Genomic DNA, 11,486 nt, shown 5'->3' with positions numbered 1-11,486 from the left:
CCCCAGCAGTCAGCAGCAAAGGGCTTATGGAGTGCTGAGATCCTGATCTCCTTAGATCTCACCCATGACCAAGTCGAGCCTGGGGCAGCCAGAACCCCTGGGCCACTGGTCTTCGGAAGCAAGCATCCTCATCCATTTACCCCAGGGTGCTGAAAACAATTTCATTTTCTACACATGCAGTGAGTGAAAATGGCTGGAAAGCGGTGAAAAGAACTGGTTTCTCCATTTCCCTGGTAACTCTGCTCTCACTTACTTGCTTTGGTATTAAACTACTGAACTTAATTAGCAATTAATACCTTATCTTGTTTCTGAACTGAATCTTATTTTTAATGTTTTTTCAGGCTCCTTTACATACCTAATTAAACTTATTCCTTGAAATTTTCAATTCCTTCTACCCCTTCTCCTTTCTGTTTAACTTAAAAAGGGCAGAATGAAATTAAAAATTAAGATTATAGCATGCAACTGAAAAGTCAGCATTTCGAATGCCCATCATTGTAGTAGTATTACAAAAGCAATTATAATTCAATTTAAAGTTAATTATTGATTGTAAATTCAATGTACTCAACCAGAGAAGTTTTCATTACTCATTAGAATGAGTTCATGAGTGCTTAGCAGAATACCCAAATGTTGATCATAAAAAGATAGAGGCCTACTGAGGTGGGTTCACTCAATCATTTACTTATTCATTCACTCATTTATTTCTTCATTTAATAAAATTTTATTGAGTTTAAATACTAGGAATACAAATATAAAGACACAGAATCTTCTCTCAAGAAATTAAAAATCTAACAGGGAGACAGAACTAAACATTTTAATACAGTGTGGTAAGTTCATTTACAGAAGATAGGCAAGATACAGTGAGAACATAAAGAAGGGAAGACCTCAAGAGGAAAGATAATTGCACTGGATTCTGAAGAGGAAATAGGAGTTTGCCAAATGGATGAAGAGTGGTGGTGGTGTGAGCATGGGAAGCTCATTCCAGGAAAATGTCACAGGATATGAAAAAAACATACACATGAATAAATCAGTCTGGCTCACTGAGAAACCCAAAGTATTTGGGGATGTCTGGATTATTGGACAGGAGCAAAGGAATAGAAGAATAACACAGCCAACAGGAATCAGAGAATAACTATATTAGCATGTGTAAAGTCATAGCCCAAGTACTCAAATTACACTCAGTGTAAAGAAACCATTTTCCTTAATAGAAGACCAATGATCCCCCTAGAGTTCAGAAGTGTTTCTTACTCAGGAACACAAATGTTCTCATCTATGCAAAGATGTATACATCAACTTTCCATAATTAATGGATATTGGCTATGAACATGATCTTATTCATTCTCCTCTGATTCTCACAAAGCAACCTTCTGATTATTACTTGGCTTCCCATGCAGATTTATCTGAGAGTGAGGAGAAACACTTCTTGATGACCTGGTGAGCTCACTTCCTTCCTCCTTTCAGAATTGGTCAAGGAGAAGGTTCAGTAGATTTGAGTTAGATCCAGGAAAGAACAGACTGATCGAGTTGAGTGCCAAAGACTTCTTCCTTTTGAGGATAAACTTTATCTGATTTCCTTCTATTCCTATTTATTAAGAGAGATTTTTAATAATGAATGAATACTAAATTTTATTATATAATTTTTATGCAACAATGAAGATGACCATATTCTTTATTCTGTTAATGTGGTGAATTATGATTGATTTCCAGATATCAAACCAACCCTGAACTCCTGAAATGACTTCAACATGGTTGTGATGTATTATATTTTTTATATTAAAAAGCTGGATTTTGTTTAGGAATTTTGCTCCTGTGTTCATGAATAATTGTCCTATAATATCCTTTCTTACAACATGCTTGTCAGGTTTTTGTATCAAGATTGTGCTGCCTCTTGTAATAATCAGGGCAGGCTAAACATTTGCTATACTAAGACCATGCATGTGTCCCCAGACCTAGTTCTTTCCCAAGGTCTGGTTTTGTAAATGCTGAGGATAAACCAAAAAAGAAAAACAAAACAAAACAAAACAAAACATTGTGCTGCCTCAAAGAACAAATTGGGAAGTGTTCTCTCCTTCACTATTCTCTGGAAGAGTTTGTAGAAGATTGTACTATTTCTCCCTTGAGTGCTTGGTAGACTTTACTGGTGAAGTCATCTGAACCTGTATTCTTCTCTACAGTAAGGTTTTAATTAGCAGTTTAATTTATTTAATAGTTATGTGACTATCTGAAATTTCTTTTTGTGTCACTTTTGATATGTTGTATTTTTCTAAGAATTGACATATTTAACCTAAATTTTAAAAAATCATTGGATTAAATTTGTTCATAGTATTCTTTCAGGATCTTTTAAGTTTTTGTAAGATCTAAAATTATATCCATTTTTTCAATTCTGATATTGGTCATTTGTGTCTCCTTTTTATGTTCTTCATCTTTATAAAAATTGGCAGACATTATCATTTGGTAATCTTTTCAATAAAGTTTGGCTTTATTGATGTTTCCTATTTCATAAATGTCTGCTTTCTATTATTTCGTTTTTCAAATTTGAGTTTAATTAGCAAGTATTTTTCTACCTTCTTGAGATAGATTCTTATATCATTAATTTCTACCTTTCTCCCTTTCTAATATTTCTCCTTTACTATAACTTAAGACTAGGCATTTCTCTTTAACCAAAGATTTTGATGCATCACATAAAAGTTGGTATATAGTATTTACATCATTATTATTATTAATCTCAAAATATTTTTGAATTTCCATTGTGATATCTTATCTGACCCAGAAATTATTTATTTCTTTATTACTTCTTTTTCTTCCAGGTTTATTCAGGTATAATTGACATAGAACACTGTATAAGTTTAACGTGTACAGCTTAACAATTTGACTTCTATACATCATGAAATGATTACAATAAATTTAATGAACATTCATCATCTCATATAGATATGAAATAAAAGAAACAGAAAAAATTTTTCCTTGTGATGAGAATGCTTAGGATTTACTCTCCTAACAACTTTCATAAAGCTAATTATATTTATCATGTTGTACATTACATCCCTAGTACTTATTTATCTTATAACTGGGAGTTTGTACCTTTTGACCACCTCCATCCAATTCCCTCACTCCTTGCCTCTGGTAACAACAAATCTGATCTCTTTTTCTAAGAGTCTGTTTGTTTGTTTGTTTTTTAAGTATAACTGACCTATAACACAACGTTAGTTCCTGGTACATAACGTGGTGATTCAATATTTCTATACATTTCAAAATGATCACTATAGTAACTCTGGTTACCATCTGTCACCATACAAAGATATTATATCATCACTGACTGTATTCTCCACACTGAACATTTCATACCTCTGACTCATTTATTTTGCAACTAGAAGCTTGTGCCTCTTAATCTCCCTCACTTATTTCTCTCCTCTCTCCGTTCCCCTCTCTTCTGGCAATGACCTCTTTGTTCTAATGACCTCTTTGTATCTATAACTCTGTTTTTGTCTTGTTTGTTCATGTGTTTTTTTTTTTAGATTCCACATATAAGTGAAATTATACAGTATTTTTCTTTCTCTGACTTATTTCACTTTAGCATAATAACCTCTAGGTCTATCCATGTTGTCACAAATGGCAAGATTTCATTCTTTTTTATGGCTGAGTAAAATTCCATTGTGTATATATGTGTGTGTGTAGGTTGCTTCCATATCTTGGCTATTGTAAATAATGCTGTAATGAACATAGGGGTGCAAATATCTTTTTGTATTAGTGTTTTATTTTCTTCAGATAAATATTGCCGGATTTATGGAGTGGAATTGCTGGATCATATGATCATTCTATTTTTAATTTTTTGAGGAACCTCCATAATGTTTTCCATAGTGGTGGCACCAATTTACATTCCCACCAACAGTACACAAGGGTTCCCTTTCCTCCACACCCTCACCAACACTTATTATTGTTGTCTTTTTGATACTAGCCATTCTGACAGGTGTGAGGTGATACCTCATTGTGGTTTTGATTTGCATTTTCCTGATGATGAGTGATGTTGAGCATTTTTCATGAGCCCGTTGGCCACCTGAATATCTTCTTTGGAAAAAGTGCCTATTCAGATCCTCTGCCCATTTTTTAAGTAAGTTGTATGGTTTTTTGTTGTTGTTTTGTTGTTGTTGTTGTGGTTGTTTTTGATGTTCAGTTGTGTGCTTTCTTTGTATATTTTGGATATTAACCTCTTATCAGGTATTTCATTAGCAAATATCTTCTCCCATTCAGTAGGCAGTCTTTTCATTTTGTTGATAGTTCTCTTGCTGTGCTTTTTAGTTTGATATAGTCCCATTTGTTTATTTTTGCTTTTGTTTCCTCTGCCTGAGGAGACATATCAAAATATATTGCTAAGATCAATGTCAAAGAGCACACTGCCTATGTTTTCTTTTAGAAGATTTATGGTTTCAGGTCTTATAAATTCTTTAATCCATTTTGAGTTTATTTTTGTATATGGTGTAAGAAAGTAGTCCAATATGATTTTTTTGCATGTAGCTGTCATTTTCCCAACACCATTTATTGAAGAGGCTGTCTTTTCCTCACTGTATATTCTTGCCTCTTGCGTCATAGATTAATTGACCATATAAGTGTGGGTTTATTTCTGGGCTCTCAATTTTGTTTCATTGATCTGTGTGTCTGTTTTTGTGCCAGTACCATACTGTTTTGATTACTGTAGCTTTGTCGTATAGTTTGAAATCAGGGCACGTGATACCTCCAGCTTTGTTCTTCTTTCTCAAGATTGCTTTGGCTATTCAGGGTCTTTCATGGTTCCACACAAATTTTAGAATTATTTTTTCTAGTTCTGTGAAAAATGCCATTGGTATTTTGATAGGGATTACATTGAATCTGTAGGTTGCCTTGTGTAGTATGGTCATTTTAACAACATTAATTCTTCCAATTCATAGGCATGGTGTGTCTTTCCATCTGTTTGTGTTGTCCTCAATTTCTTTCATCAGCATATTATAGTTTTCTGAGTACAGGTCTTTCATCTCCTTAGTCAGATTTATTCCTGGGTATTTTATTCTTTTTGATGCAATTGTAAATGGGATTGTTTTCTCAATTTCTCTTTCTGATAGTTCATTATTCATGTATAGAAAAGCAATAGATTTCTGTATATTAATTTTGTGTCCTGCACTTTTACTGTATTCACTGATGAGTTCTACTAATTTTTAGTGGGTCTTGAGGATATTCTGTGTATAATATCACATCATCTGCAAACAGTGACAGTTTTACTTCTTTCTTTCCAGTTTGAATTCCTTTTATTTCTTTTTCTAATCTGATTGCTGTGGTTAGGACTTCCAATACTATGTTGAATAAAAGTGGTGAGAGTGGGCATCCTTGTCTTCTTCCTGACCTTAGAGGAAATGCTTTCAGCTTTTCACTGTTGAGTATGTTAGCTGAGGGCTTGTCATATGTAGCCTTTATTATGTTGAGATATGTTCTTTCTACACCCACTTTACTGGGAGTTATTTTTTTAATCATAAATATATGTTGAATTTTGTAGAAAGCTTTTTTTGCATCTATTGATATGATCATGTGATTTTTATTCTTCAATTTGTTAATGTGGTGTATCATACTGATTGATTTGTGGATACTGAACCATCCTTACACCCCTGGGATAAATCCCACTTGATCATGGTGTATGATCCTTTTAAAGTATGGCTGAATTTGTTTGCTAGTATTTTGTTGAGGATATATGATTATTTTAAGATGCTGATCTCTTAATGTCAATCACATTTTAACAATCTTGCCTTTTTACTCCTCTCCTCCCACACACGTTTAATGTTTTTTACATCATATTTTATATCTTTTTTTGCATCTTTTGTATCCCTTAACTACATATTGTGAATATTGATGATTTTACTACTTTTGTCTTAAAGCCTTCCTACTAGGTTTATAAGTGGTTGATCTACTACCTTTCCTGTATATTTGTCTTTACCAATGAAATTTTTCCTTTTGTAATTTTCACATTTCTAGTTATGGCCTGTTTTGTACACTCAGAAAATTCACTTTAATGTTTCTTGAAAAGCTGGGGGTTTTTTTGTTTGTTTGTTTTTTAATTTATTTATTAAAGCTGGTTTTTTTGTTGCTGAACTCTTTTAGCTTTTGCTAGACTGTAAATCTCTTGATCTCTCCTTCAAATCTGAATGATAGCTTGCCATGTAGAGTATTCTTAGTTGTACATCTTTTCCTTTCATCACTTTAAACATATCATGCTACTCCTGGCCTGCAGAGTTTCTGCTGAAAAGTCATCTGATAGCTTTATGAAAGTTCCCTTGTACGTAACATGTTCATTTTCCCTTGCTGCTTTTAGTATTCTCTCTTTTTCTTTAATTTTTGCCATTTTAATTGTAACGTGTCTTGGTGTGGTCCTCTTTAGGTTGATTTTGTTTGGCACTCTCTGCTTCTTGGACCTCTTTGCTTCTGTTTCCCTTCCTTGGTTAGGGAAGCTTTCAGCTATTATGTTCTCTGCTCCTTTCTCTCTCTCCTCTCCTCTCCTTCTGGGGCCCCTAAAATGTGAATGTTAGTATGCTTGATATTGCCCTAGAAGTCTCTTAAACTGTCCGCATTTTTAAAAATTCTTTTTCCTGTTTAGCTTGACTGATTTCCACTACTCTGTCTTCCAGTTTGCTGATCTGCCCCTCTGTATCATCTAAACTATTGTTGATTCCTTCTAGTGTATTTTTTATTTCAATTATTATTATTATATTCTTCAGCTGTGTTTGGTTTTTCTTTACATTTTCTAACTCTTTGTTAGAAACTACTGACTGCTCACTGTGTTCATACATTCTTCTCCCAAGTTCTTTCAACATCATTATGATCATTACCTTGAACTCTTTGTCGGATAGACTGCTTATCTCCACTTCACTTAGTTCTTCTTCTGGGCTTTTATCTTGTTCCTTCATTCAGAACATATTCTCTGTCACTTCATTTTGCCTAACTCTCTGTTTTTATTTCTATGTATATGGCATGTTGATTTCATTTTCCAATCTTAGAGAAGTAGCTTTAAGTAGGAGACATACTATACGCCCCAGCAGCACACTTCCCTTTGGTCACCAGAGCTATATGCTGCAGGGGTGCCCTCTATATGGGCTGAATTGGTCTTTCTGCTGTGGCAGGCTGACTGCTGTGGGTGCACTGCTAGGTAGATGTGGCTGGCCCTCAGCTCAATTGGTTGCCAAGCCCTGCCTAGTCAGAGATTATCTTAAAACATATTCCTTAATTTCAAAATACATGGGGATTTCCTAGTTATCTTTTTTGTTAATGCTTTCTAGTTTAACTGCATTGTCACCAAAGAATTTATTTTATAGAAGTTATACTTTGAAATTTATTGAGATTAGCTTTATGGCTATATGGCCAAATTTTGTTTGTTTATTTATGAACACATTTATGTGTTCTGGAAAAGAACATGTGTCCTGTGGTTTCTCAGTATTTTTCTATGTATGTCAGGTAGGTCAGACTTATTAGTTGTGTTATTCAAATCTTTTTATTATTATTTTTTAATATTACTATGTGCTTTACTATGTGTTGCATAATTCTCATCCAACAATTCCATAAGTAGATATATTAATTTACCAGATGAGGAAACAGCCCTGGGGGATTAAGTATTTTTTGCAAATCAAATCTTTTTATCTTTAATGATGTTATGGGATTTTAGCTCCCTTGGCCCACAGCAGTGAAAGTACTGAGTCCTAACCACTGGACCCCCAGGGAACTCCCACAAAGATTTTTAAAATCAACTCTGGCAATTTAAATGGAGCACTTAGTCCATTTAAGCTTAATATAATTACCAATACAATCACCATATATTTGGGGTTAAATCTTCCATCTTATTATGTGCTTTCTATTTATACTACCTAGTCTATGTTCCTTTTTCTCTCCTTTCTTAACTTGTTTTAGATTGAACATTTATTATTATTCTATTTACCCCCTTTATTAGCTTGGCAGTTATATTTTACTATTCTCTTAGTGATTATCCTAGAGATTTCAATATGCATCCTTGAATCATTAATGCCTAACATAAATTGTTATTTTTATCTCTTCCAAGAAAACACAAGGACCGTAAATTATAATTTCAACTTACATGCTGTTATAATTGTACATTTTAATTCTGTAAATGTTTTAAAATCTCATAGCCATAATTTTATTATTGTTTTAAACTGCAAACATTCATTTAGATTTCCCTACTGAATTTTTTAAATTAATTAATTAATTAATTAATTAATTATTTTTTTTGGCTGTGTTGGGTCTTCGTTTCTGTTCGAGGGCTTTCTCTAGTTGTGGCAAGTGGGGGCCACTCTTCATCACGGTGCGTGGGCCTCTCACTATCGCGGCCTCTATTGTTGTGGAGCACAGGCTCCAGACGCGCAGGCTCAGTAGTTGTGGCTCACAGGCCTAGTTGCTCTGTGGCATGTGGGATCTTCCCAGACCAGGGCTCAAACCCGTGTCCCCTGCACTGGCAGGCAGATTCTCACCACTGCGTCACCAGGGAAGCACCCAACTGAATTTTTTAAAATTGCGTTTCTTTCCTTCCTCCACCTCCAATATTCCATCTGGAATCACTTTCCTCTGCCATAAAAAATTTGCTTTAGTATTTCCTTTACTGTGAATTTCCTGGTGGTAAATTCACCCTACTTTTTCCTTAAAAAGTGTTTTTACACATCCACTCTAAGAGTCTTTTTTCAGGGTATAAAATTCTATATTGGCAGGTATTTTTCTCTGAAGACTTGATTCCACCATGTTTAACCAGTATTTTCTCTCAATACTTTATTTATTTTTTAAATTTTTACTCAAGTATAGTTGCTTTATAATATTGTGTTACTTTCTACTGTACAGCAAAGCGAATCAGCTGTATGTATACCTATATCCCCTTTCTTTTGGATTTCCTTCCCATTTAGATAACCACAGAGCACTGAGTAGAGTTCTCTGAGCTATACACTAGGTTCTCATTAGTTATCTATTTTATACATAGTATTAAGTGTCAATACTGTATATATGTCAATCCCAATCTCCCAATTCATCCCATCCCCCCTATCCCCCAAGGTATCCATACGCTTGTTCTCTCTGTCTGTGCATCTATTTCTGCTTTGTAAATAAGATCGTCTATATACATTTTTTCAGGTTCCATATATATGCATTAATATACAATATTTGTTTTTCTCTTTATAACTTACTTCACTCTTTATGACAGTCTCTAGGTCCACCCACGTCTCTAAAAATGACCCAATTTCATTCCTTTTTATGGCTGAGTAATATTCCATTAAAAAATGTCATTACAAGAGGGCAGACAGCGGAAGCAAGAAGAACTACAATCCTGCAGCCTTGGAACAAAAACCACATTCACAGAGAGAGAGACAAGAAGAAAAGGCAGAGGGCTATGTACCAGATGAAGGAACAAGATAAAACCCCAGAAAAACAACTAAGTGAAGTGGAGATAGGCAACCTTCCATAAAAAGAATTCAGAATAATGATAGTGAAGATGTTCCAGGACCTTGGGAAAAGAATGGAGGCAAAGATCGAGAAGATGCAAGAAATGTTTAACAAAGACCTAGAAGAATTAAAGAACAAACAAACAGAGATGAACAATACAATAACTGAAATGAAAACTACGCTAGAAGGAATCCATAGCAGAATAACTGAGGCAGAAGAACGGATAAGTGACCAGGAAGACAGAATGGTGAAATTCACTGCTGTGGAACAGAATAAAGAAAAAAGAATGAAAAGAAATGAAGACAGCCTAAGAGACCTCTGAGACATCATTAAATGCGACAACATTCGCATTATAGGGGTCGCAGAAGGAGAAGAGAGAGAGAAAGGACCAGAGAAAATATTTGAAGAGATTATAGTCGAACACTTCCCTAACATGGGAAACGAAATAGCCACCCAAGTCCAGGAAGTGCAGAGATTCCATAAAGGATAAACCCAAGGAGAAACATGCCGAGACACACAGTAATCAAATTGGCAAAAATTAAAGACAAAGAAAACTTATTAAAAGCAGCAAGGGAAAATGACAAATAACATACAAGGGAACTCCCATAAGGTTAACAGCTGATTTCTCAGCAGAAACTCTACAAGCCAGAAGGCAGTGGCATGATATACTTAAAGTGATGAAAGGGAAGAACTTACAACCAAGATTACTCTACCCGGCAGTGACCTCATTCAGATTTGATGGAGAAATCAAAAGCTTTACAGACAAGCAAAACCTAAGAGAATTCAGCACCACCAAACCAGCTCTACAACAAATGCTAAAGGAACTTCTTTAAGTGGGAAACACAAGAGCAGAAAAGGATCTACAAAAACAAACCCAAAACAATTAAGAAAATGGTCATAGGAACATACATATTGATAATTATCTTAAACGTGAATGCATTAAATGCTCCAACCAAAAGACACAGGCTTGCTGAATGGATACAAAAACAAGACCCATATATATGCTGTCTAGAAGAGATGCACTTCAGACCTAGGGACACATTCAGACTGAAAGTGAGGGAATGGAAAAAGATATTCCATGAAAATGGAAATGAAAAGAAAGCTGGAGTAGCAATACTCATATCAGATAAAATAGACTCCAAAATAAAGAATGTTATAAGAGACAAGGAAGGACACTACATAATGATCAAGGGATCAATCCAAGAAGAAGATATAACAATTATAAATATACATGTACCCAACATAGGAGCACCTCAATACATAAGGCAACTGTTAATAGCTATAAAAGAGGAAATTGACAATAACACAATAATAGTGGGGGACGTTAACACCTCACTTACACCAATGGACAGATCATCCAAAATGAAAATAAATAAGGAAACAGAAGCTTTAAATGACACAATAGACCAGATAGATTTAATTGATATTTATAGGAGATTCCATTCAAAAACAGCAGATTACACTTTCTTCTTAAGTGCGCACAGAACATTCTCCAGGATAGATCACATCTTGGGTCACAAATCAAGCCTCAGTAAATTTAAGAAAACTGAAATCATATCAAGCATCTTTTCTGACCACAACGCTATGAGATTAGAAATGAATTACACGGAAAAAACCATAAAAAACACAAACACATGGAGGCTAAACAATACGTTACTAAATAACCAAGAGATCACTTTAGAAATCAAAGAGGAAATCAAAAAATACATAGAGACAAATGACAATGAAAACACGAAGAATAAACATGCTGCCGAACCAAGATGGCGGAGTAGAAGGACGTGCTCTCACTCCTTCTTGAGAGAACACAAGAATCACAACTAGCTGCTGGACAATCATTGACAGGAAGACACTGGAACTCACCAAAAAAGATATCCCACATCCAAAGACAAAGGAGAAGCCACAATGAGACAGTAGGAGGGGCGCAATCACAGTAAAATCAAATCCCATAACTGGTGGGTGGGTGACTCACAGACTGGAGAACACTTATACCACAGAAGTCCACCCACTGGAGTGAAGGTGCTGAGCCCCATGTCAGGCTTCCC

General features: G+C 34.9%; 1 protein-coding gene and 1 non-coding gene across 3 annotated transcripts in view; one reads left to right on the top strand and one right to left on the bottom strand.

Moving 5' to 3' along the window:
- CMYA5 (cardiomyopathy associated 5) overlaps nucleotides 1-11,486 on the bottom strand; it is a 113,454-nt gene that overhangs the window by 60,107 nt on the left and 41,861 nt on the right. The gene's annotated exons all lie outside the window — the stretch shown is intronic.
- LOC118893709 lies at nucleotides 1,863-1,991 on the top strand. The gene has a single exon (XR_005019558.1). It is a non-coding gene; the product is annotated as a small nucleolar RNA SNORA72 (small nucleolar RNA).

The sequence above is a fragment of the Balaenoptera musculus genome, chromosome 3 (assembly GCF_009873245.2).
Source record: "Balaenoptera musculus isolate JJ_BM4_2016_0621 chromosome 3, mBalMus1.pri.v3, whole genome shotgun sequence".
In the NCBI taxonomy this organism is placed as follows: domain Eukaryota; kingdom Metazoa; phylum Chordata; class Mammalia; order Artiodactyla; family Balaenopteridae; genus Balaenoptera; species Balaenoptera musculus.
Note: the sequence above shows the minus strand (reverse complement) of the source record. Positions and strands in the feature narration are given on the sequence as shown.